The sequence below is a fragment of the Pogona vitticeps genome, chromosome 8 (genome assembly GCF_051106095.1).
Source record: "Pogona vitticeps strain Pit_001003342236 chromosome 8, PviZW2.1, whole genome shotgun sequence".
Classification (NCBI taxonomy): Eukaryota; Metazoa; Chordata; class Lepidosauria; order Squamata; family Agamidae; genus Pogona; species Pogona vitticeps.
This window is the reverse complement of record NC_135790.1, coordinates 21,512,706-21,540,095: the sequence shown is the minus strand read 5'-3', so window position 1 is coordinate 21,540,095 and position 27,390 is coordinate 21,512,706. Positions and strand designations below refer to the sequence as shown.

At 44.2% G+C, this 27,390-nt stretch overlaps 1 long non-coding RNA gene across 1 annotated transcript; it reads right to left on the bottom strand.

The window, feature by feature from the left end:
• Nucleotides 1-5,584: 5,584 nt before the first annotated feature.
• On the bottom strand, nt 5,585-27,082 carry LOC144584211 (uncharacterized). Its single transcript, XR_013538324.1, has 2 exons — nt 26,991-27,082; nt 5,585-14,761 (listed from the first exon to the last, which is right to left on the bottom strand). It is a non-coding gene; the product is annotated as an uncharacterized LOC144584211 (long non-coding RNA).
• Nucleotides 27,083-27,390: the final 308 nt, after the last annotated feature.

Sequence of the window (27,390 nt, the reverse complement as noted above, 5' to 3'; positions counted from 1 at the left end):
CATTTTCTTTTCCCTTTTCTTCTGCTTTGTAATCAGCTGATACACACTGAGAAAGGCATTTTCTGCCTTCTTCTCTTCCATCACAGACGGGGCTGTGTTAATCGCCTTCACGTTCTGACTCGGAGGGCCCTGCAGTGTCTCTCCCCCACCCCTTATCTTAGCATCTCTCCTGGGCAGGAAGAATGGGCATCTTTGGTGATGGGAACCAATGGAGTCATTGGCTATGCAAAGCTCCTGATGTTCTATTTTGAACGTTTCAATGGGCGTGAGATGAGATTTGGGTTAGTGAGGCAGGAGCAAGCCTCTATGCGTCGAATGGCTTGATTAAGCTGGTTTCAAAATGGTGAAATGGATCCGCGTGGCTGCAATGCCTGATGATGATGCCGGAGGCAGATTCATGCCAGGATGGAAACTGGCAGCCGCCCAGCCAACACAGTGTGGCTTTAATGTTCATCTCAGCATTTGCATAAGCATATTTCACCCTGCATGGCGGTTGGAAGTCCGGAATCTACGGACACAGGAAAAAAGTATGCCTTTTTTCTCTGGATTCCAACAAATCATTAGGACCTAAGTTCATTCAGAATTCCCAGCTAGAGTAGATCCTTTGATTCAGTGGATGGACAGGCAGTCAAGAGCCATATAATTCCTATTGATTCAACAATGGATGGACATACAAACTGGGCACAGGCCCATGAAGTCACACAATGACTTTGCAGAGTTCCTGTGTAATCACTCATCTTGGTCATCTTGGTGGAGCAGAGATGTTCAAATGGCCAGCATTGAATTTGTGGGGAGTTCTAACCAGAACTGCAGACCTGGGTGAACATGCAGTGTCACATCAGACTTCATCAGGCAGCTAGCTGTAAGGGGAACCTGGAAGAGATCACATTGACAAGAAATAACAAGGTTTATGTATAAACAGAAGAGAAATTAAATGTACATGTATGTGGGAGTCATTGTTTGTAATCAGCAGGATCCCAAAATAATATGTGAACTCAATAACAACATTTGTAAGCATGCACAGATTCATTCTTCAAATTCCATTGTGATTCTTGGTCAGAGTAAGAATCCTGCACCCCCCATCTCTTTTCCTCCCATTTGAAGAAAATGAAATAGCCTGCATGAGTGGCAATTCATCTTTTAATCACACTCTACATCCACATTGTTACAATTTTTCCCCAGCTGGAAATGGACTTCCACTTAGTTCAAGTTTGATTTTTTTTGGAATTGTTAGGCTTAATGTGACCTTACCAGTTGGTTCTGCTGGGGGGAAAAATAGGTTTGCCAGGTCTTCAGATCCTGTCCACCTCTATTCTAGATCAAGGGTGGGCAACTTCATAGCCATCCAGATGTTCACAGAAATCCTTGCCTTTGAATATGCGAGAGGCAGTGTAACAACAGCTGGAAGGCCACAGTTTGCCTGCAACTTATTCAAGGTCCAAAGAAATTCAGAAACAAACACGGTCTGTGTCTCCTAAGATGCAGAGCAGTTTTGCACACTTCTGTGGTTCTGTTTGCTGCACCAAATGCTGATGTTACTCAGCTGACAGGACTCCTGGATCCACAACTCACTGAGGGAAGGACCAGAACAGGTGATGTATCTCAGTCTGACCTCCGCTTTGTGAAGTGTTGTGGGAATAAAACGATAAGCATTGTCATGCTGTTTGTGTGCTGAAATACGCTCAGCAGTTGACAACCTTGTCTTTTCTCCCTCAGGGCATTAAATTCAGGTATCATTTCTCAGTGGCCTTGCTCACTCACTGATTCTCCTGAAGAAAGGTAGCTCTTCTCCGACATGAGCCAAGGCCCTTACCTCATTCAGCTAGAAGGGGGTATGAGGATCTGGGCAGCGTGTTTATCAACGGATATTTCATTTAATAACTCCCTGAGATCAGGGCCTTAATTAAGTCATATCATTCCCCCGGAGGAGTGTGGCCTTAGTAAGCCCTGGAGCTGAAGTGCGGCTGACCGAGCATTAAGTGGAGAGCGCTAATGGAGCAATGCGAGGGGAATTTGTGGGGATCGGAAGCCCTCTTTGGGTGATGTTGTTGAAACGAAGAGAGCATTGTGCCATCTAAATGAGATTAATCCTCCATCCCTCACCGGGCGGTATTCCGAACAGTCCCTGGATACGGAATGTGGTGCAAACCCAAGAGCCCCCCCAGTTGGCTCCCTGACTAATTACTGCTAATTGAAGAGAGAATACGGAAAGAGGCAGGTCAGCATGAAATGGCTGGCAGGACTCCAAGCCCTGGAATGGTTGTGTTTGACGATGTTGCAGTATTTAAGAGCTTTAATTAATACCATAAGGTGTGGAGGAGAGGAAGGGGAGAAAGAGAGAGAAAATGTCCTGTTTTTCCCATTCCCTCCCCCCTCCTGTTCCATCGGCTGTTCTTTAGAGGCCGTTTCAAGATACAAATGTTTGCATCTTGCTCTGGTTCACCCAGGTTTAGAATGACCAGATTCAGAAGTGGATAAATCCATAGCTGATGCCCAGCCAACACAGTGGAAAACGTCTGGGCAGCCTAACTGTTAGATGGATGAGTGACTTTTGGACCTCTTAAATAACAGCTCTACACATCCACAATATATGCTAGGGTATCTCGCCTGTGTTACACAAAAAATTTGGGAAGTTACTTTTTAAAGTAATTAAAGCCGCCTAGAGTGGTCGAAATGACTAGATAGGCGGGGTATAAATACAATAAATAAATAAATAAAATAAAATAAAATAAAAAATTACAGTTTTAGTTCCAAAGACCCAAGAGTTACCATTATAGTTACATTGTTGTAGCAGTAACATAACTAAAAAGCTATTTTGTATTTCATTTTTTTAAAAAAATCTGCTACAAGCTATGGGTCTGTACATTTGCTTCACTTCTCCTGCAGTCAAATCTAATCATCCTACCTTTGTCCAGGTCTCATACAAATCAGACTGAATCAGACCAACTTGGTTTAGAATTTGGGATTTGCCTGAATTCGGTCCACAGCCTTCATGCAAACGTCTGACTTCCTTTCTCTCCTGTTCTGCCACAGGGAACCTGGATATTATTCCCAAACTCTTTCTGGTACTTACTGGTCTATAATCTAAAGATTTAGGTTTACTTCTGACTACCTCTTTTCAAACACTTTAAGTCTTATGTCTGATGCTTCAGTCTATTAGACTTCTGAGGTTCTCGGCACTCAAGATCTTTCTGCGATGTGTTCTTTTCTTGTTGTTAGCAACTGCTCTGCCCATAAAATTAAATGACCTATTGGGCTTTAAGCTCATTAAAACCTATTCAGATTTTTCAAAATAAAACCACCCCCATTATCTCTCTCCCCTCCATTGCTCTCTTACAAGTGTTTTGTGAAGTATTCTTGGAATAATGTTTATGTTCAAAGCATAACCTCTTTAGTTAATAAAGTCAACCCAACGAAACTACTCACATGAAGGAGTAATGCACCATAAACCTGTGTGTTAGACAAAGAGGCAGCAGGCTAGCAAGATCTGCCTGAAGGAACATTGGATTTTTGTATGCAGAAGTAAAACTCTATCCACACACACACACAAACGAAAGAATGGTCAGTGTCTTAATAGCTGGAGGATTCCTATAAGCTGAAAGCTGTAGCTAAATCCACACTGGGGTAGAGGGTCCATTGGGCTTTTTAGTTTTACCTCTCTGCCCCTCAGACCTATTTTGATCCACTCTGGAGTGCATAACTAGACAATATAGTCGCCAAAACGCTTTAGGTCACATCTAAAGAGGAAGACACCATCCACTTATTGTAGCATGAGCTTGCCTCATTTTACATGCAACAAATTTGCTTGCTTTACTTTTATGATTGGTTATTGGAGTCAAACAGAGGCTTCACTGGCAAATCAGATTGCTCAGGCATGGAGCTTTGAAGTAGTTGTGTGCCTTGAGGGAAAATGTAACAGCACCATGTAAAGGAAGCCCACCTCCAATGCAAGAGGAGTAGCCTATAAATGTTTGAAGTGGATAATACACATTGACCATCTTGTTGCCTAAGCATGGAGTTGAAGAGCAATCTTGTAGATGTCCCTCTGCCCCCAGCAGGTTCCCTGATACATGCCCATTTTTGCTCTGGTTCTGAGAGAGGTGGAACAACTGTTTACATGATGGGAAACCAGCCAGAACCAAGGGAACACATGTAATAACCTTTCTGTTCTGCCTTTGGGATACTGACCATGATCAATTAAAGAGTACGTCTTTTCACCATAAGACAGGGATTTCACAGTAGGTATACAATGGCTCATAGGCAGATGAATGTGCAGAACAGATGTACAGGACCTCCCCAGCCAATGAATCTGTCTGAACAAAGGCTCTGCAGTATTTGAAAGTTTACAAATAGAAATGAGCACGAACTGGGAACTGCTGAACACCTTTGGACAAACAGGTGTTCTGCAGTTCCCAACCCTGCCTCCTCCAGGGGGCACCCACTCAGAGGCAGCTCCCTCACTTCTCTGCCCTGCCTCCTCTGGGTGCTACCCCTGAGTGGGCATCTGTCAGAGGAGGCAGGGCGGGGAATCACCAAAAGCTTGTTTGTATGAAGGACGAAAGACACGAACCACCAAACTTTTGGTTCGTGCCCATCTCTGTTTGCAAACCATCGGGGCATTAGAATAAAACGAAGGAAAAAATCAACCAGTCCCTAAACATGAACTGATGGATTCAGTCTGGTGCCAAGTTCTATGAAAGGCTGAAGCACGACAGCAAACACACCCACTTGTCATAAATAAATCAACCAGATTTCCTCTAGGGCGCGAGCAATGGAGGAAAAGGAGACGTTTAACACCAGCTCGGAAGCTGAGAGGAGAATTCCAATAGAGTTTTGAAAAACTCTTTTGACATTTGAGAAAAGAAATCATTGAGCATCTAAAGCGATGGGGCGAACACAAGCCTCACTGGCTGAATGTCACATTTCAGTCTAGAGAGATAGCAGCTGTTTTATCTCCAGGAACAGGTGGCTGTCGGCAGGAAACGAAATGGATTGGGGGCAATTCAGATGCCATTTACGTTACCCTGGTGCCTGTGAGGTGGACCTTAATTTGCAGATGTTGGGATTAACAAGTTCCAAGAAACATGGCTACTTATTAATTACTTTGGGGGTAACTAGGATGTAACCAAGTTATATTTCAAAAGTAACTTAAAGAGCAGGAACTACGATACTCTCCTGGTGAAGCAAGTAACATTTTCTAGCTACTTTTAAAAAAATTACTTTTGAAGGATATTTAAAGGAAGTTTTAGACACATTTTTGTAGGAAAGTTTCAAGTTCTCTTCTCAATCCTTTAAAATAATGAAAAGCAAGAGTCATAACAAGCATGAGAAATAATGTGCCGAGTTACTGTTCAAAAGATGTAACAAGGAACAGAAATGACTTATTTTTAAAAAGAAACTCTTTCCAAACTCTTCTCATTCAGAAGTGTTAACCATGATTCACTCTATTCAGTGTGAATAATCAGTGGAGCAATAAAGGTCTGCAGTTTAAGAAGGGTCAGGGGAAATGTGGATATTTGATTGATTGATTGATTGATTGATTGATTGATTGATTGATTGATTGACTGACTGACTGACTGACTGATTATTGATTGATTGATTGATTGATTGGTTGGTTGATTGGTTGGTTGATTGATTGATTGATTGATTGATTGATTGATTGATTGATTGATTGATTGATTGATTGATTTGATTTGATTTGATTTGATTTGATTTGATTTGATTTGATTTGATTTCTATCCCAACCATCTAGACCAAAGGTCTACTCTGGGTGGTTTACAAATATAAATACAATAAAACCAATAAACATATATTATAAATCCAAGATGGCAAAAGTATAAGACATTAAGATACAGCAGGAGGGAAAGTCTGCCCAAATAGCCAGGTTTTAAGTGTGTTCCTCAAAACACCCAGAGAAGGAGCCAGGCGGATCTCCACTGGCAAGTTGTTCCAAAGGCGAGGGGCCACTGACGAGAAGGCCCTGTTCCTCGTTCTTTCCTTCCGGACCTCCCTCGGCATTAGGGCCCTCAGCCACCCGGCTTGACTAGAATGAGTGACTCTGGCAGAACTAGGTGGGAGAAGGCGCTCTGCTAGATATCGAGGTCCTAAACCATTTAAGCCTTTATATGTAATTGTAAGAACTTTGAAATCAACGCGGAAACGAATGGACAGCCAATGCACGGTGGCCAGAGTGGGGGAAATATGGTGGTATGTTATGTTTTTGATTCATTTGCTCACTTAGCCTATTTCTGTACCACTCAATAACGGAAAACATTTGGGGAGATTTCTAAAGAAATGTCGAAACCCAGAAAGTACACAAATGATACATGGCGTAAAATCCAAAAATGCATTGAAACAGCCACATCATGATACCAAATTGAAACAGTTTATGGGGCAAGTTAAAATAAAACATCTTCCCTGCCTTTTCAAAATCCATACTTGCCCAATAAGCCACTGGAGTATTCCCATTTTCTTTTCCAACTTCTTTTGTCGAAATAGTACATTTCCCCATTATCTCTTCTTCTGAAATATGATATTTATGAAACAAGAGATATGGAGCTGGGGAATTCTCGAAACTCTAGTCCAAAGAGTCATGTTTCTGTGATCAGCTCACAGGTGGCAGCAATCTGCGTTTTAGGCAGGAGGAGCGGAAGGCTTTCCAAGATGCCCCACTTGGAAATGTCAGAGATTGAACCCAATGGTCTACTGCCATTGATCCGTAGACTTCATCTGTGAGTCTATGGGATGTGTAGTTGTAGTTGTGTGCGTGACGTCTGGCAAGCAATCACTGGAAAGCATCAACACGGTTGCTGGGAAGTAGATGGGCCTTTATCTGATCCTGGATGCCCTTTGTCCCCATTGACCCTTTGCAACTGTACGGACAGAGACCAATTCCTCTTCTGAAAGAAACTGGTAAGACCATTAGTGTCAATGGATCTCCCGCAAACACCCAGGGAAAGAGCCAATTAAGCAGACAGCCACACATACAAATAAGAGTTTCAGCATTTAGATTCTGCACTTGGCCGTTATTTTACTGTATTATCATTTCCCATTATCTCGACTGCTTTATGTAAACTGCTGTTGGAAGCCAATGTAATTAAAGACAGAGCAATGCTGTAATGATACATTCTGCATATAAAAGGTCTTCCTTGTCCCCCAGAATCCACTTCAAATGAACAATTTCTTTTGACGATCACAAAGACAGACCTGACTTAATTTCAAGGGCCCTTTCTTCATCTTCCTTCCTCTTCTTCTTCTTGGCCCTGTTTGTACTGGCAAAACTATTAAAATGACAAAGACAGCACATTAAGGAAAGGTGTGCACTTGTGCGTGTGTGTGCGCACACACAGTTGTAATTAAAATGACCGAAAGGATTCAAGTTTTGCCAGACAACTTTTCAAATTCCCTCCCTCTCTTTCACTCCTACCTCCTGCTTCTCCTGGTTCCTTCCTTGAAGCATGCATATGATTCAGAACTCAGAAAAGTTAATTCACTATACTAAACCCTTATCATCACGGAATGCAGAGGAGAATGGGAGTTGTTGTCCAAAACAAAACTCCGCTGTGCTTTGATGTGACCTTAGGCATCCTTCAGTCTCGAGAGACTATGGTATCAGGCTCTGTATAGAGGACTTGAAACAGTGTCTAGTGTGGCTGAGAAGGCCACTTCAAGAGTGACAATCCCTTCCACACTGAAGACAAATACAATCTGTACCCTATCCAGCTCCCTGATTTTGCTGCTTTCGTGACTCCTTCTTTACCCCGGCTTGCTGGACAAGGGTCTCTTCAAACTGGGAGAGGCCATGATGCACCGCCTGCCTCCAGGCTGAAAGCTCATATGTCAGGGTTTCCCATCTGTTGAGATCCATTCCTGAGCAACCAGCTTAATGCAAATCTTGGCTGGAGCACCTAGGATGTGGAGTATTCCTGATCCATGCATTGGGTGACCTCAGCTGGCTTATTCAGACTTTCAGTAATGGAGCACAAGAAGAGAAACAGATGTGGCTCAGTGAACAGGAGGCCCCTGGACATACCTTGTAATCCACTTGCATTGACGAGAATCATTGATGCTGGTAACAAAGGCTACACAAGCTGACTGTTCTGGAATGCACAGTGAAAAACTGAACTCCCAATCTCTCGTGCCATGGCCAGATGCCTAACTCACTGAGCTATTCACTCTGCATTAGTGATCATGTCCTGACACAAATATGAAATATGTGAGTTCCAGAACTAGAGGAACCTGCAGCACCCCCCAACCAGCAGGGGCACTATTTTCTGACTTATTTGAGAGTGAGGTGAGTGAGCAGAGAGAAGATGCAAACAGTCTCCATCACCTGCCATAATTTTGAGGAAGAGGATCCACCAGAGCCATTTAAACGGGGCCAAATTGAAGTGGAGCATCACAGCAACGTTGCACAAAGATGCACGTTCTGTTTTGCCTGCAAAAGCTGATTTTCTGCGGACCATAATTCCAGTATCCCCAGGTGGCATGTGAAATGGGAATCTTTGGGGAACGGTAGTCCAAGCTCACCATTTGCTTTAAGCAAAGAGAAGAAAGTCCCACCACATTGGGAAAAATCACTTCGCGGGCTAGGACGCTGCGATGGAGGGAAGAGAGAGTTGAATTACGATTCCACCCACATTTCCCGATATGAACCGTAAAATTCAACCGTGTCCTTGGTTATACGTACCCTGCATTGGGAGGATTCGATTCCGGAAGCCAAGCTGTCAAGATGACAGAAGGACAGGCAGTACTCGGGCATCACATAGCCCTGTTTTTTGCCCTCCTTTGTCCATCAGAACCTGCCCTCTCTCCACAGCCCAAGCAAAACTTTGAAATTGACTCACTTCCTTATGCACTGCCTTCTGCTGAAACATGATTTGCAGCCCAAAGCCTATTGGTAAATGACTAGCTTTATTTTCAGTGTGATGGTTTCATATTTGCTTTTAGTGTTTGCAGTAAAACCCTTTATTCTTTCCATTTTCCAAAAGCCGTTCCTGCTGCCCGAGCGTTCCCTGATCCCCCTTCATTTGTCATTTCCTATTTAATCTGTGCCAGCTCTTGCTTCTCTCTCCTTCCCCCCTTCCTTCCATCCTGTCCCTCCTCCATAGCTGTCAGATTTCCCCTCGTGTCGTTGCTGCAGAAGTAAAAATTGGATCATATTTAACATGCTCTCAAATGCAAAGTCTCGATGCATTTTTTTTTAAAGGGCACCAGAGAGCACAAGATGATTCTGCAACCGTGCCAGGTGAGACCCATGCTCTGCTAGGTTTCTGATAGAGCCTCCTTGAACGCCGGGGGAGTCCGGGGAACTCCAGGCTTTGAAATGCTGATGGCTTTTTTGGCACCTTCCCCTCTGCCTCAGGGCTGCCTCCATTCCGGCAAAGTAGGAGCCCATAAAGGAAACATCTCGATTTGATGCTTTTGCTGAACTGACAGCCTCGACGCCATAAATATTCAGTGGAAAAGGAATGAGCGGGCTGGCTTTCTAGGCCAGACACACAAAGCCTCTTTGCACTGGGGTGCTGTAACAGTGTCTGCCCGCCACTAAAATCCTACTGGCCTTGAAGGGTAATTTACTAGGCTGTTCACACATCATCCCCAAATGTGTGGACACACTGTACATAATGCTTGCTTGGATGTTTATGAGAATCCATCCCTATTCAGGCATTGAAAACTTGTAAGCATAGAGGACAGGTGGTCATACACACACCGTCTCCGAAGTCTATGGTCCCTCCATGAGGCTTACACAGAGAGAGAGAGAGAAAGAGAGAGCGACACAGGCACACCTTGTCCTTCCTGTGTATGTGTGCACACACTTTCACAGCCTTCAAATGATGCAACTATAGGTGGGGGTAAAGGTAATGGTAAAGGTTCCCCTTGACATTTAGTCCAGTCATGTCTGACTCTAGGGCACGATGCTCCTCCCCGATTCCAAGCCATAGAGCCAGTGTTTGTCCGAAGACAATCTTCCGTGGTCACGTGGCCAGCACTAGACACGGAACGCCGTGACCTTCCCACCGAGGTGGTACCTATTTATCGATTCGCATTTTTACATGCTTTCAAAGCGCTAGGTTGGCGGGAGCTGGGACAAGCTACAGGAGTTCTCTCCGATGTGTGGATTCGATCTTACGACTGCAGGTCTTCTGACCATGCAGCACAGAGGCTTCTGTGGTTTAACCTTCAGAAATCCATAGAAGGGATTTTGGAATTTGTTTAAAAAAAACCCTCACATTTTGAATCTCTGGGGTAATCTTGATACAAATAGAGGTGGCCTTGACCCTCCCTGGGGTAGGTGGTGCAAAAAAAAAAAAAAGAATTTTCTGAATCTTTATGATTAGTGGCATTTTAGGACAGTATCTGAGCTGTCCCTTCCAAAGCTACTGAAACTCCTGTTTTTTGCCTTTCCTGCTTTTAACAGAATCCCTCTGTAGGTGGCAGGAAGAAGAAATGTTACTCCTTCTTAGAGCCTGAAAAAAGCTCTGCCTTGAACTCTTACTACTTTTGGACCACCCGTCCCTGAATGATTCCTCTCAACCGTCAAGTCTGTGGCTCCAACACAAGGCCCTCCTTTGTCTTTGCCATTCCTTTGTCAGGGAGCAACGGCCAATGGCTGGCATCTGGAAACACACACACACACATACACACACACACACACACACACACACACACACACACACACACATCCAGTTCCCCATGGCTTGACATGTTGGCATCTGCCCCCCCCCGCCCTCCAAACTGATTGAAAGTCTGACTGACTCAGCACACACACCAGAGGGCATTTCTGCAGCTCAGGCATCATCCCCAGCATCTGTTCTCCAAGCTGCCTTTGTAAGCAAGAGCTGGGATGTTGCCATGTCAATAGCCCCAAATTCAAGGGGGGGAGGGAAAGGCTACCTGCCTGATCCGAGAAGCAGGAGGCAGTGCCTTGGAAATCAACACATCCAAGAAGAAACTGGATCACAGGATTATAGGTGGGAAGCAGAAGGGTTACTGCCGTCCACCTCAGAAGAACGTCTCCAGCCACAGGACGTATTGGCCACGTTCTCCCAGAGCAGATGATGATCCTGTTCTTGAACGATACCATGTACACAGAAAACTGCTGACGTTATAAGAATGGGATGATTTAAACGATGGTTCAGAAAAGTTACAATTTTTTTTGACTATAAGTCCCAGAGTCTGCTAGCTAACATCACCGATGTCCATGCTGGTTGTCATGGTGGTGGGACTCCTGCTGTAAGTTAAATATATCCTGTCGCGGAGAGTTATTCCTCTTCCCTAACTCTCTGAACCATAAGAAACTCTCTGACACCAGGTGAAGCTACTGTTTTAGCTTAGCTTAGCATTGACTCTTAGTGGCCTCCGGCATTTAATCTTAGACCTGCAGAGCTAGAAGGGAGCCTGTAGATCATCAAGTCCAGACCCTTTGCGTCCATGGAAGCTTGGAGGGCACAATATTTTGGGGGGCAGTGGAACCTGCACAAGAACTTAGTCTGAATTTTAAAGCAATTCTTCCAGGTGCTGAAACTATTGGAGAGATTAACCTATTGATAACCCTTGTTATGGGATGTACATAACACTCTCCTGAAATGATGGTGCAACATTTTGACCATGGGTAAACAAACTGCAATTCCTTACAAACATTTTTGACCATTTACCAAAGCATAGCTTAGTGGGTAAGGTATCTGGCTGCAAAGCCAGTGGTTGGCAGTTCAGTTCCCAACTGTGACCTCCCAGAAGAGCCAGCCTGGGTGGCCTTGGGCAAGCTGCACCGTCCCAGGATGCTCTCAGAAGAAGGGAAGGGCAAACCACGTCTGAGTACTCGGTACCCAGAAAACCCTGGAAAGAGTCTCTCTAAGTCAGACTTGACTTGACGACACACAATTACGATCATTAAACATCTCCTTCTGGCACTTCTTCAAGAAATACTTGCTCATTTGTTTTGCTCCCCGCTTATGGGGTGGGCAGCCTAGCTCACAGCTTAATGTTTGTTGTGAATGTTCACACAGAAAAGGGTGGGGGATAATCAGTTTTCTCTCAGTTGTACTTCTTAGACATATGGACTGTTTGTCCAATGTTAAAGCAGGCAGAAGCTGTTAAAACAAACAACTAACCTTTGTTAAGGAAGTTGCATTGAAGACAGAACAGCCTAAAGTCTAATGAGACAGAAACACGCCTTAGAAGGCATGTAGGAGGGAAACAGCAGCCTCTCTGCTCCTCAGAGAGACAGAAAATAATAAGGATGTGAGATGGATAGACAGACCTTGAGAATATCAGTCTAACAGCAGACACAGGGGGAAATATAGCCCAGAGACTCACAGTGACTCCCAACTTTGGGTCCCTCAATGTTCTTGGACAACAACTCTCAGAGATCCTGGCCAGCACAGCTGGTGGTGAAGATGTTTTAGTCCAAGAACATCTGGCTTACCCAATGTTGGGAGCCACTGGTTTAAAGGGCAGAGAAGACCCATGGCTTCTGTACTCCCAAATGACCCCCCACACACACACATACACAGTCATCTAGGTTGGGTAGACCATGAAAGGTGATTCATGGAGCATGCCAGGTTGACTCCAGTGCCCTCACTGACCCAGAGTGAGGCCATAACTTGGTCAAATCTAATTGATTTATGCAATGTTGGGAGGTAACACTCTTTGATGCATAATCCCTGATTGAATGAGAACATTTATGTATCAGATCCAATAGAGAAATCAGCTACAGCAGATGTAGCACATAAAACTTAATTTAAATGCCCCATTAAACCAAACACAGATATTATCACACATATGCAAAGTATGATCTGAGTCCATTCAATCCCTGCATTTTATTATCAAGATAAGGAGTGCAATTAATCCTTAGATTCAAAATGTTCATTTTAATCTTCCAGAATACTTCTTTATTCTGCTTGAAAAGTTAATATTTCCAAAGGTACCATTTGATTAAAATGTCTGTTCCAGTGGGTTATAAATCAATTCTCATTTTTATATTATGTTCTTATCTTATTTGGTATTCCTCTTCCTTCATGAAATCATTTCGTTGAAGGAATAAGCTTACACATATTATAGGGATTCCAGGAGATCCCCACCAGGTTCCCAAAGTTATTAGCCGAGTGTGACCCTATTGAACATGGTACTGTACAGCAGGATTCACACGGTTGAAACAAAAGGACTTTCAACTAGCATGGATTCTGCTATGAAAGCCTTCCATCTCTGCTCTCTCTGAGCTTAGCTGGAATCTTCACATTGTGTGGGTTGGGTACAGATTTTCCCCAGAACACATTCTTGAGTGCTATCTGCCCACTATGTTCTTTGCAAGATATTTGTGGAGGTGGCAACTTGGTTCTCAATGAGCAATTAAGATCTATTAACTTTACAAAAAACCTGTTCTTGGTGGGAACAGAAACGTAAAGAACTGGGCTCTGCTTGGGAACAGGGCAGTGAGATTGTCATAATGAGGATGAACAATTCCAAGTTGAGCACTCACTCACTGCCCATTTGACAGCTGGGGAGTAAAGGAAATGCACCCCCCAAAAAAATAATTAGATAGCTAGATGGATGATAGATAGATGTTTTCTCATTATATTAATACCCTATTTTCCAGCCAAGACTGTTTCCCTAAGTGGTTCATAATTAAAAGGAGAATATAATTAAGGGTACGTGCACAGCAGTGTTTTCCAGCCCTGAAGAAGCGGTGATCCAGACTTTTCTCCCCAGAGAAATAGGGCAGATGGAACTCCAGATGGTCCTAGGAACCAGCTGAATGTCTGAAGACGCCAGCTCACCGAATCAGCTTCTTTATTGATCAGCAAACTTGTCATCTACCTGCCTTATCTGCAAGTATTTCTCAACCCTTTGAACAACAGATCTCGCAGGGAGCAGTACAATCAATGAAGTTACATTTAAAAAACAAACACCTAATACCATTTAAATACTTTGAAACAACACTGCAAAAATGCTTTAATGCCGTGCATTTATTGAAACATTTGAGATATACACCATCAAACAAATAGACTGAAAAGCAAGTCATAACTGAGGTTATTTCCGCTGGCTGAAGTTACAGGAGGAAAAAGTTCAAGTGAACTTTAGGAGAAAATGCATAATTGCAGAAACGAGAAGAGTTCCACAGTGGAACCCACGATCCAGAGTGGGACGACCCTCCGCATGTCGCTCAACTGCGCTCCCCGAGTTCATCGTTGATTATATTGGATGTCTTCAAGAAGAAACCATGCATCATCTATGTGAAGATGTTTTTGCTCTGCAACACGAGGTTGGACTAAATTTTGAGAAAGCAAACACTGGTCTGTTTCTGGGCACAATTCAAAGCTCTGTGATGAGCTAGAAAGCCTTGAAAGACATAGATCCAAGCTGTCTGAAGGATCGTAGCTTCCCATATGAGCCTGCACAGGGATGAAGATCCTCGTGAGAAATCTTTCTCTCTGCCTTACCTCCCTCAGGGACATTCAGTGGGGGGAGAACGAGAAGTTATTCTCAGTACCTGTTCCCAAACTATGGAATTCCCTCCTGACCCCCACTGTGCAGCCATAATTCTCCAGTCTTTCTGTGCTTGGAACACATGCGTTTCTCTTTGTGTGTGTAAGTGTGTGTGTTTTTTCTTCTCAAAGAAGAGCATGTTAGTTCTCTGCAGAGACAATTTGCACAAATGGCAGGGATGGGGAAAAGAGCTCCTTTGTCTCATTCTCACTCTGAAGGGAAGGAATCTCAAGTGCCTAGGCATTTTCTTATGGAGTTCTCTTCTTGAGATGGCCTAAGTTGACAAGAACAGAGAAGTCAGTATGAATCATATCATGAGATAATGGGAGGCAGCTTTCAATATTTCAGGGTTCCTAAGACCCCCTCCAGTTCTAGGATCCAATGCAATTCACCCACCAAATCAGGAATGATGGGTTTTCACCAACTTCATTCAGCTTTAGAAAATCATGTGAACTGTCAAGCAAATCTTTTCAGTGTCTTTCCAGTGTGTGGCATGAAAGCAACACAGGGGATGCTGATGGACGCCTTTTGCTAGAGCACCCATTTCACACACACACACCCCCGCATCATGAAAATCTTAATACAATTAGTGCATCCATTTTCAATTAGAAGGCCATAAAGTGCCTCATTCTCATCCACTTGATGCACAGTAATGCAGATTCTCGGGAGACAATGCAGCCACTTTACCGAGTGCCTGTGAATTAAAAGAGAACATTAATTGAATATTCTGTTGAAACCACCTTCAATTAGTGCTTTGGTATTTTTGCATGCATGATACATTCATCATTGTGGCTATTTGAATTTGGAGGGGACCGCGGGGGGGGGGGCTCTGCGGTGTGCACGCATTTCATTCGTACGCATCATTACTCTGAATACAGCAAATTTATTTGCTAATGAGGCATTAGCATTGTTCGAGGGATTCAGCTCTACAAAGATGGACCACTATAACATCACAATGTGAAGATGTAGAAGTGAGCGGCACGCTGGAGTCTGAACCTGTAGCTGCCAAATTCTCGAAGAGCGGATGGATGCATATAGTTTCACGGCTCAGCGGGAGAGTGCACACAAAATTCCAGGTTTAATCATGACTATTTCCAGTTAAAGCAAGGCAGGGAATCTGTTTCAGCCCAGGGGGAAAAAATTCAGTTTTAAATACATTCTTAGGGGGTGCATTCCAGACAGAGCTGTAACTAGCAATGTTGGCACCTGGGACAAGCAGTGTAAAACGTCCTTTCAAATCAACTTTGCAATGCATGGACCTGAAAATAATACAAGAAGTAATTATCACCTTGCCAGGATCTCCTTCATCCACCAAGGATCATTGTACCATATATATTAATAAGCTGACTATTTGTAGTCCGGGCCAGAAACCTGGTACATTGGTGCCTTGCTTAACAACATTAATTCGTTCCAGTGAAATCGCTGTAGAGCAAAAACATCGTAAAGCGAAATAAAAAAGCCCATTGAAACGCATTGAAAACCATTCAATGCGTTCCAATGGGCTGAAAAACTCATGGTCCAGCGAAGATCCTCCATAGGGGCGGCCATTTTCGGTGCCTGTAGAGCAAGGAATCCGTCCAAAAACACAGCGGAGAGCCATTTTGAGCAGCCGGTGGCCATTTTGAAAACCCGACAATCACCTGTTTTGATTGTCATAATGCGAAGAATCGGTTCCCGAAGCAGGGAACCGATCTTTGCAAAGCGAAAAAACCCCAGTTTAAAAAAAAACAATTGTGATTGCAAAAACATTGTGAAGTGGATTCGTCATTATACGGGGTAATCGTTAAGCGGGGCACGGCTGTATACTAAATTCCAGCTAGACGTCCAACAGAGGAGGCAAGCTCTAACCTTGTGGCTCATGTCTGTCTAGATACAGCTTCCATTTTGAAGTCTGGACTAGAGAACTGGTTTACCATGTCCTGGGTAGAACTGCCCTCTTGTCTGAGCCGGGTGTAGTATACCAACCATCTTTCCTTTGTACTCTCCACCAGCCTAATCTGCTGGTTGGGCAGCCTGCTGAAAAGTGATGGTTCGCCCTGGAGACCCAGTCTACTACAATATTTTCCTATGGTGGCAGACCAGGCCAATCTTAGAAGCCCTGGTTGCTCCATCTTAATTAAATGTGCCATCCAATCATTTCTAACTTACGGCACCCCTTTTCAGGGTTTCCTAGGTAGAGAATACTCAGAAGTGGTTTACCCTTCGCTTCCACTAGGGGCGCTGTGGGACTGTGCAGCTTGCCCAAGGCCACCCAGGCTAGCTCCTCTTCTCCCAGGAGGCACATTGCGGAAATTGAACTCCCAACCAGCTACCTAAACCACTGAGCTATCAAGCTAGCTCATCTTAATTAACAGCCCTGATATTAGTGATGAGTTAACACAGGTGGAGCAACCTGGACGCAGCCCCAGGGCACCAAAGGCAAAAACATCCAAAATTTTAACTTAAAACTCTCACTGATGACAATTAAGATCCCGTTAACACTAAGTAGTTGTTCACATTTTTTTAACTCTTAATTGCACAGCAGTGTCTCCACCACGCAGGGCTGAAACCAGTGTCAGTATATTTAAATCAGGAGGGGGGGAAACCACACCCTTTCGATCTCCAGTTTGATTGTATAGTTGACACCAAATTTGGTCCTGCGTTTGCTCTGATGAGTTTTGCTCCAGTGCAAGGTCTGTTTGCCTGACCCGTGGTACTGTGTTGTTCCTTCCCCTTCTGCCCACTTTCTGCCATTGGATGACATTTCCTTGTGGCCATTCTTCTGCTGGTCAGTTTCCATCTCTCCAACACCCTGGAGATGGCTAAAACGAAAAGGGAAGGGAATACAGAGTAACGTAGGCAGGAAGAGGCAGAGAAGACGGACAGAAAGGGAAGACCATTTGTGTCAGGCAAGAGACCTCAGTTCTGTTCCAGATGTGTGCGGACAAGTGATATTGGGACAACCCAGTGCATCCCAGTACATCCAGCAAAAAAATAAAAAATACCCTCCCTATGTGTGGATGGAAATAGCAGGGTGATTTATTCAAACCATCACCATCAACAACAGTGCTGGAATGATTCACAACAACCCAGTGTGTGTGGACATACTCCAAATCTTCAGAGAGGAATTCAACCCTTTAGAATGGGGAACAGCTACACGGAGCTGGAAAACCCCAGACAACGGTGTCACGAGGAAGGAGTGTGTCCATAAGGGGTCTCAGGAGAGTTGGATTAGGACTAGAGATGGGCATGAACCAATATGTTCATCCCAGTGCATAAAGGCTGCTCCCCTCTCCTGCTTCTTCTGGCTCAATCAGCCTCTCACCAGGTCCAACCTCTGTGATCTTCAACTGATCTTCCAGTAAAGCTTTCCCTTTCCAACCCAGTTCTAATCTGGATCAGAACCATTTCCTGTGAAGGAAAAGTTCCCCGATCTCTCCTCCTTATGGTCCTTTACCTTTAATTCAGATGGAGGTAAAGGTTGCCCTTGACATTTAGTCCAGTCATGTCTGACTCTAGGGCGTAGTGCTCTTCCCCATTTCCAAGCCATAGAGCCAGCATTTGTCCATAGACAGTTTCCGTGGTCACGTGGCCAGTGCGACTAGACACGGAACGCTGTGACCTTCCCACCGAGGTGGTACCTATTTATCTACTCACATTTTTACATGCTTTCAAACAGCTAGGTTGGCAGGAGCTGGGACAAGCAATGGGAGCTCACTCTGTTGCATGGATTAGACCTTACAACGGCTGGTCTTCTGACCTTGCAGGACAGAGGCTTCTGCAGTTTAACACGCAGCGCCACCACATCCCCTAAAATTCAGATGGAAGGCCTCTTCAAATACAGGACTTTTCCAGATGGAGGACACTTTTTAAAGAAGGGTTGTCTTCTGGCAGCCTTTCTAGGCCCTTCCTCTGTAAAAGAGGGCCTGTGGCCACCCTACCCAATGGTAGGGCCATCTCTGGAGCTCTGATTTGAATACCTCCCATGTACAAAAAAACCCCAACAAAGCAAAACCACAGTGTTGCCTTTCAGAAGCCGTACCATTTCAGAATAGAGACGCGGAGGGGGGAGCAGGTGGAAAGTCTTGCTTCTACATCCCTTACACACACAAAAAAGCCTGCATGTAGAATATCAGCATATCAAGAAGACTGTGGGACTGAATAAAAGACAAAATATCTATTGGTGAGTCTTTATATTTAAAGAGAGAAAGAGAGAGACATGAGACTCTGTTTCCCACAAAAGCATTGTTGAACCTCAATTGCTTTTTCACCCAGCAGGCTTCTGCTTTTTAAGGCCCGCAATGCAGTTTATTAAACCATAAACCCTTTGTGAGAGGGGATTAGTGGCCGGTGGAGGAGCTGATCAACAAAGTGTGGTTATGTCTCTGCTGCTATTATGATCTGCATAATTCTCCATTCACTTGGCTAATGAATAGCAAACAGGCTCGTTACTGGCAAAACCGAACACTAAGAAGCTCTCCAGAAGCCAAGCATGGCACAGAGGCGGCCGTTATTATGCAGAGCTTTCGTTATTGATTTTGTGGGAAGAGACGTGCCTTGAAAAACAGCAGCAGCAGCAACAACAAAACAGAAAATCAGGAAAGGAAAATAAAATAGCACCATTCAGAGAGGAATGGAACTACTTAAAATAAAAGGTAACTCTAACGTACTATGCAGACTGTGGGTGAAACATACTTGGGTGACTAAATCAAGGATTTTTAAATGCCATTTCCAGGGGTAAGCCTTCTCCATGGCTTCAAAGAACATAACTTCTGAAATTGCTTTGCTACAATTTTATAGAGAAGCACCACTTAAGAGAAAGTTTCACTTTCCTTTCATCTCCCTGTTAGATTTCCTGTCCTTGCAGGGTTCTTCAGAAATATTACACTGTGTGCCATCAAGTCAGAACCGATTTACAGCAACTAAAATATGGCTTTCAAGGAAAGTGACATATTTAAGGAGTGGTTTTACCTGGTCCACTCCCCCAGTGAGCTTCCATGGCTGAATGGGAATTCGAACTCAGGCCTCCTGAGTCCTAGTCTGGCACTCTATCCACTACACCACACTGGGTATCTATTCAGAAATAATACATTGTCAGTTAATTGTTCACTGCCAGATGGATGGATGGATGGATGGATGGATGGATGGATGGATGGATGGATGGATGGATGGATGGATGGATGGATGGATGGATGGATGGATGGATGGATGGATGGATGGATGGATGGATGGAACACACATATCTCTATCCTATCTACTTATAGCAGATTGATTCAGCTTTAAATATCAGAACTCTACTCTGTTAAATTCTGGAATGTTTAGTGAGATAGAAGTCTCTAATATGCCGCTGTAGTGCTGTAGCTCAGGGGAGTGCATTAAAGCCATATGATGGAGAATTTACATGCTTCACTGAACTACAAACACCAAAATTTTATATCAGTGGCTCCCAACTTTAGGTCCCTAAGGTGTTCTTGCAATTAAAAACTCCCAGAAGCCTTCACCACTACCTATTGTATTCCAAGAGCATCTGGAGACCCAGCCACTATTCTATATGATGGCAGTAAAAGTGACACCAAACTGCTGTAACTGTTCAGTGTAGACTGGGTCAAGCATTAAATATAGCCTTCTTCTGCATCCCCGCAAGGAGATGGTTACCTTTCTCCTTCCAAAAAATCTCAAGCACTGTGGGCACTGGAAACTACTAATTTGAGGGGAGAAGTGCTTAGAACCTATAATTGGTACACCATTCAGAAGCCAGTCTATGTTCTTGGTGAACATCTTGAAGTCATACTTTGGGTAAGGTACAGTAAACTCCATAGGTAAGAAGAGTTTCATTAAAATTCTGATTTGTATCTCCTTGAAGCCAAGTTTTCAGCAAAGTTCTCCTGTACTACCATACTTCTAGGAAATATTCGTTTCTGGAGCCTGACAGACACAGTTATACTTTGCTAAGAAGGGTGTAAATATTTAAATACCCCATTAATTCTTGCTTCCAACCTTGATTGCCAGTTCCCATTTACTATTAAGCATGTCTGGGATTCCTCGCTTGGCTTTTTTTTTCATCTTGTACTGAGTTGCTGTTATTTTAGCTCCGATTCCCTCTTGCTTCTCTTAACTCTCTCCCCAGTGTTCCATAAAGAAGTCTCTTTTTATTAATACCCAAACGTACCACCTCATCATTATTATTCTTAATCCTAGCCCCCTCTCTGGGGACAGTGATTTGTCAGTCTGGAGCCTGAGGCTTTGGCAGGCAGCCTGTCAACTTCGTTTGATAAGCCAGCGTTGGGAAATCAATCAGCAGTCATTTGGAAGAGACTTCCAGGGATTTGAACAAGTAGCAACAAGCCAGCCTGCAAGGCAACTGGTGGCCCAGGTGCAAAATCCAGCCACTGGAACCATCTGATTTAGACATTAGTGCTGCCCTTGCTTGGAAAGTTCTGTCTTCCCTACCATCTCCTTTCTCTTACGGGTGTTAAGCCAGAGGCCTTTTTGAATGTCTAGTGGTCAACAACGAGCGGACTCTCTTGTGGGTGGCTTCAGGTTTAGAAAGCTAAGCAGAGATGGGACAGCCCCCCCATCTGATTCAAAGGCCAATTTGGGGCTTCAGAACACATCCCGTTTTGGTCTGGATTCTGGAGCAATGTGCACTCCAGATCTGAGTGGATTTTTAAAGTCCCAGTGACTTATGTTGGAAACATACACATTTGTGCATGAAACTTGGAAACATGACACAGCATAAAGAGCAAACCTGCCAAATGTCAGCAATGTGCCTTCAGGGGGTTACGTACTGTGCATGTTTAACGTTGTGCCTGTTCTGTGCCATCAAGACGGAACTGACTTATAGTGACCTAAATAGGGCTTTCAAGGTAAGTGAGCTATTTACAGAGTGGTTTTACCAGTTCCGCTCCCCCTGTGAATTTTTGTGGTCAAGTGAAGATTCGAACCCTGTGCTCCAGAGTCCTAATCCATTACTCTATCCATTACACCACACTGGGAATCATGTTTAACGTTACCGTTCCCCAAAATGCAGCTGAACTGATTTGTACTTCTCTTGATTCAACTGTATTCCAGAGATGAGTCGGTCTGTGGATTTGCTTTCCTTCTCCTTGGGACCCAATCTGGCTGGTCTGCTTCAGCCCTGCCCTCATAGAAATAAGTCTGGATCATGCCAATTTGGGCTTCAGCCACATCTGGCACACCTCTTCAAACAAGCCTAACTTTACAAGCTCTACAATGGGCTCTCACTACTGTCATGCCTTGCAACCAACATATATTACTGAAGGCAGTTTTCTCACTCTGCCGAAAGGTAGGGCCGCCCTTGTTGTTTCACAAGTCTTCGTCTTTCCCCCCCCCCCCCGAGCTCCTCTGTCACCATTTGCGGCGGTCAATGAACCTGACAGTTAAAAAACGAAATGCTTCCTGCCTGTCTAAAGTCTGCTGACCCCGAACAATCTCACCTGTTCCCATCAACCAGATGCTCCTGATCTCCTATCATGGTGCTCTGAAGCCAAAACTCTGTCCTCAATGCTGCCTTCAACAACAGACTGTCAAACGTGCAGTTTTAATTGTCACAAATTAACCTCCCCAAATTGGCCTATTTTTTTTCTTCCCGAGGCTGCCGCTCTCAGCAGGTTTTTGAAAATCCATTGCCGACGGAAAACCTGCCCTGCGATTAACTAAGCTGCTGCCATCTTCACCGTCTCTTTTCTCCCCCTCCTCATCCGCCAGTTTCAAAAACATCCAGGCGTCCCCCCTGAGCTCAAAATGAAGTCGTTTGTCAGTTCAGGTGTCAAGATCAAAATGCTTTTCCAAATCTCTGGGCATTTGCCTCCACATCGTTCTGCTCGCTCCGGCTGAAATAACTTTAACATAAGAAATGGTTGCTCAGTCGATGTATTAAGTTGGGGAGGAGGGGGAAAAGGCACGCGGAAGCTCACCTCTCCTTGCAAGATACATTTTTTAAAATTAGAATGAATCCGGAGGGAACAATGGCTCAGACAACCTATCCATCTAGGATCCCGGGCGGTGCTCAAATCCATTCCAAAGCACTTTGGAGGGTGTCAAGCCCCTCTCTCGGAGATGTATAACCCTGGCACCGGGATTGCCTTCCCTGCACTTCTTCATAATCATTGGGGTAATTATGCCGGATTCTCCAAAATCATTTAAAACTCCTGGCCTGGATCTCATTGACAGACAGTTAAACCTCCAGACTGTTCTATTCATTAGTGCCATCAAGTTCTTCCCAGCTAGAGCTGAGATGAAGGAGATTTATTCTTTCAATCCGCGGTGGGAAGGAAATAATTTTGAAAAAAAAAACTTTCTCCAGATGTTCTCCACCATTTTTGTGTTTTGGGCTATCGACATTTCCTTCCCCAGTGACTCCTGACTTCTCCAGATACACTCACCCCAAGGCCCTGGCACAGAATACGACACAGTGGACAGTCTGCTGATGCAACCTGGTTTTTTGCTTTACAGGATCTCTCCATACCAGCAAAGAAACTGTCCTGCAGGGTTGAGGTGGGGAGGGACATTCCACGCGACTGCAAGTTGGCACCAGGGAACCGCTGCAGGTTTTAGTATGAACTTTTTCTTGGGGAAAACATTTTTGATGGCAAGCCCAGGGAAATGCAGAGGGAGCAGAGATTGCAACAACAGTTTTGGGCTCCACTTTGCTTATCCCGAACGTCATGTATTATTTCTGCTCCTTATTGTTTGTTGTCCCTCCATATTCTTAATGACAATCATGTGCTTCCAAGTCAGTTCTAAGTTTTGGCAACAAATTGTCAGGGTTTTCTAGGCGGAGTGTTTCCCCCTTCTCTTCCTCTGGGGGTGCCCTGGGACTGTGCAGCTTGCCCAAGGCCACCCAGGCTGGCTCTTCTGGAATGCACAGTGGGGGAATCAAACTCCCAACCTCTGGCACTGAAGCCAGATACCTACCCCACCGAGCTATCCAGCCAGCTCCCAATTGGTACGACATATTCATACCATAATACAGACTTTTAAGGAACTCACTCGTCCTTTGCAGATTCTCCACATCATCCTTCCTCATGGCACATACCATCCAGCTGCTAACTTTTTCAGGAAGAGTAAATGCTACCAATAGAGGAGCTATATCAGATTTCAAACTCCTGACATGAGTAGCATTAACACCTTCTGGAAAGAGACCTTTTTCATTTCATGGTCACTAGCAAAGGATTATAGTAGAAAATAGCTCTGTTTTTTTTAAGAAGTTCCTTCTGAACAGCCGAGGAGCAAGAAACACCGAAACTCCAAGAGATAATTTTTTTAGAAACTCAAATTTCTCTTTAACTAGTCCATCAGGAAAATGAACCACCGCTTGCTTGCCTGTGTTCCTTCTCATTTTGAATTTTATGTGGTCACCAATGTCCATGATGTGCTGAGAAAAATCTAGGAGTGTGTCCTAGAACATTCGTGAGCAAGTTCTTCACACTCCCCAAAGTGTTGTGGAAGTTCAGAATAGAGATGGACGTGAACTGCCAAACCAATTCTTTCGTATCATCACCGAGTCTTCTTCTTTGGAGGCTAAACATGCCTACTTATTTCAGTCTTTTCCCCATAAGGCTTGGTTTTCAGCCCCCTGATCATCCCTGTCACCCTACTCCGAACTTGTTGCAGTTTGTCAGCATCCTCCTTAAAGCACAGTGTCCAGAATTTGAACACAGTACTCAAGACAAGGCCTAACAAGTGCCAAAAAAGAGGGGAACTGGTACTTCGCAGGATTCGGAAACTATACTTCTATTAAGGCAGCCTAAAAGAGCATTTGCCTTTCCCCCCCCCTTTTGACTCGTGTTCAGCTTGTGATCTACAACAGCTCCAAGATCCTTCTCATTCATAGTATCTCCCATCTTGTAACTGTGCATTTGGTTTCCTTTATCTAGGTGTGGAGGGACGTGGTGGCTCTGTGGGCTAAACCCCAGAAGCCTGTGCTGCAGGGTCAGAAGATCCGGCAGTCGTAAGATCGAATCCACGCAACGGAATGAGCACCCATCGCTTGTCCCAGCTGCCGCCAACCTAGCCGTTTGAAAGCATGCAAATGCAAGTAGATAAATAGGGACCACCTTGGTGGGAAGGTAACAGCGTTCCATGTCTAAGTCGCACTGGCCATGTGACCACGGAAAGATTGTCTTTGGACAAACGCTGGCTCTATGGCTTGAAGAGCGGGATGAGCGCCGCCCTCTAAAGTCGGACACGACTGGACAAAAATTGTCAAGCGGAACCTTTACCTTTACCTATCTAGGTGTGGAATTTTGCACTGACCCCTGTAAAATGTCATCCTGTTGTCTTCAGCCCAGTGCTCAAGTCTGTCAAGATCTTTTACAAATTTGTTCCTGTCTTCTAAGATTTTGGCTGTTCCACCCAATTTTGTGTCATCTGCAAATCTGATAAGCATTCCCTGAACCCTCTTGTCCAAGTCATTGATCAAAATGTCAGCACCAGGCCCCCGAACTGAAACTTCTCATAACCCACTTGTTACCTCCTCCCAGTTTGAGAAGGTCCCATTGATAAACTCTCTCTGGATATGATTCTGCAACCAACTGTGTCTCCACTTGATTTTATCCAGTTGTTCTATCCAGCCCACACCTAGTAGACTTGCTAATCATAATGTTGTGGGGCACTTTGTCAGAGACAATCTTTATGTTACATTACATTACATCCCATAAGAATTAGAATTTACAGTTAGTTGGCCACCCATGGGATGTACAACCATTTGAAAGTGACTAGTGTGAGAGCCTGAAATTGACAAACGATATAATAGTCTTCTGGAGCAGTGGTTCTCAAACTGGGGTCTCCACCTCTTCTTGGACTGCAATTCCCAGAAGCCTTCACCACTTGCTGTGCTGGCCAGGACTTCTGGGAGTTGCAGCCCAGGAACATTTGAGGACCCAAAGTTGGGAACCACTGTCTTGGTGGATTATTCTTTAGGCACAAGCATTGCAGGACTGTTCATCTTGTGCAGGAAAGCATCAAGAAAGGCAGACAACCAACCAACAACCAAACCCAATGCTCAGCAATTTCCCCCATTGTTGCTCCAGGAAATCTGCCAGCTTCTATGTGGAAGGGGTAGTGGTGGCCCCAGAGAGCTTCTTTGGTGAAAGCCAAATTCAACCAGCAAATTGTCAAGTACATATTACATTCCAACCTGAGAACATGGAAGGAACTCATTTTGGACACTGTGCAGAGGAATGAATTTTGCTCATTGATTTTGGGCTCATTTACGATCTCTCTTAACCTGATCTACTTCAAAGAGTTGCTTTGGAAACAGATGTCTCCATATCCATCACGACACACCCGGGATGTTGGCAAGCCTTTGGGTCTGAGTCCAAGTCTTTGGTACCAAATCCTGAGTTCGAGTCTCAGTCTTTGGTCTTTGGTCCCAAGCCCCAAGTCCGAATCCCTATTAAAAATAACATTTTCCCCGCCAGATAAAAAGGAGGGTCGGATGGGTTCCAATGCATGAGTGGAGTCCAAATCATTGAAAGAAAAAAAAAAAAGAGTCTTCTGCAAGTCAAGTCACCAGTGCAACTTAAGTTTGACTTGGCAGTGAAATCCATACTTGAGTTCCTACCCCTGCTATACACAAAGCAACGAGTGGGGCACAAGCTACTTGATAAGTTTCAGTCAAGACAGAAGCCAGCAGCACCGCTTGAGTTAACATGCATGGAGCTGAGAGATCACCCGGTATTATTCAGACAGGCAGAATCAGTTTTCCATGCATGGTCACCGACGGCCATAATGCTCAATCATCTCAGTGGACTACAAAAAAAATATAGTGTTTAATGGAATTGAGAAGAGGGATGGGAAACCCTCAGATTCCCATTCACCCAACTATTTTTTTTAAAAAAATCTGAAATTCTTTCCATTGAAAACTTGAAGGAAGTTGTGAATGTTAATAACTTCATTGTTAAGCAAGGATGATGAGGAATTTCCACCCTGCATTCCAAATCAACCAGATTCACATCTATTTCCACTGCAGAGAGGGTGACATTATAGCAGCCTGTTATGTCAATGCTAAAGATTGTTTTTTTAAAAAAAAACACTCAAAATAGGTGGCAACCCCAACTTGGCACTAATGGAGCTGAACTGAATTCAAAGGGATTTGAGCTCATATTTTTAAAGGCTAAGCAATAAGTGCTCAGGGCTTGGATGAATACATTTGCCACTTTTGGTTTCCCTCACATTTGCATTTTTAAAACCTCAAGTTCTTTCCACCCAACGCCCAAAGAAATATGCAGAAAAGTCTTACTGAAAACAAACAAACCTAATTCTCACCCAACCCCAAGCAAAGGACTCAGCATATTTTGATTATTATATCACAAACGATTCAGTTTGGCAACTGAACAAATTCTTGTTGCGTATGTTTGGGACCTGCGTGGTCCCAATCCAAATGAGGCCCGCTATGTCTTCTAAAACTAACAATCCTGTTTCCCTCTTTGTGGGCAGGGCAGTGTGTAGTTTGACTCTTGAGGAACAAGCGCTGCAGCTGAACTTAAGAAGGACATTACCTTTTCCTGCGCAGATTTGTATTCTCCACAAATTCTGGAGCCAAACGGATTCTCCTGCAGTGAGGTTTTCCCTCCCTTTTGTAGCAGCTTCTCTGGACGGTTCGGCATCTTCTTGAGGGGATCTTCTCAAGAACCGTCCTCTGCACCGTATGCTGCATTTGTAGAAGTCTTGAGAGAGAATTAAAATGTACAAACCCGTTTCAAAAGGGTTTCCTGGAAAGCCTTTTACTATCCTTGCCCACTCTTAAGTCCTCTTTAACTACCTAATCCAACCGAGCTCCATTTTTCCCTCTGAAATGTAGAGACAGCTTCCCAATGAAAGGAAACAGTTTATGACTTACTGCTGCAGGATAACCTTGCTTCTATCAGGGGCTTTCTATTCCGCCCTAGATCTGTGTCA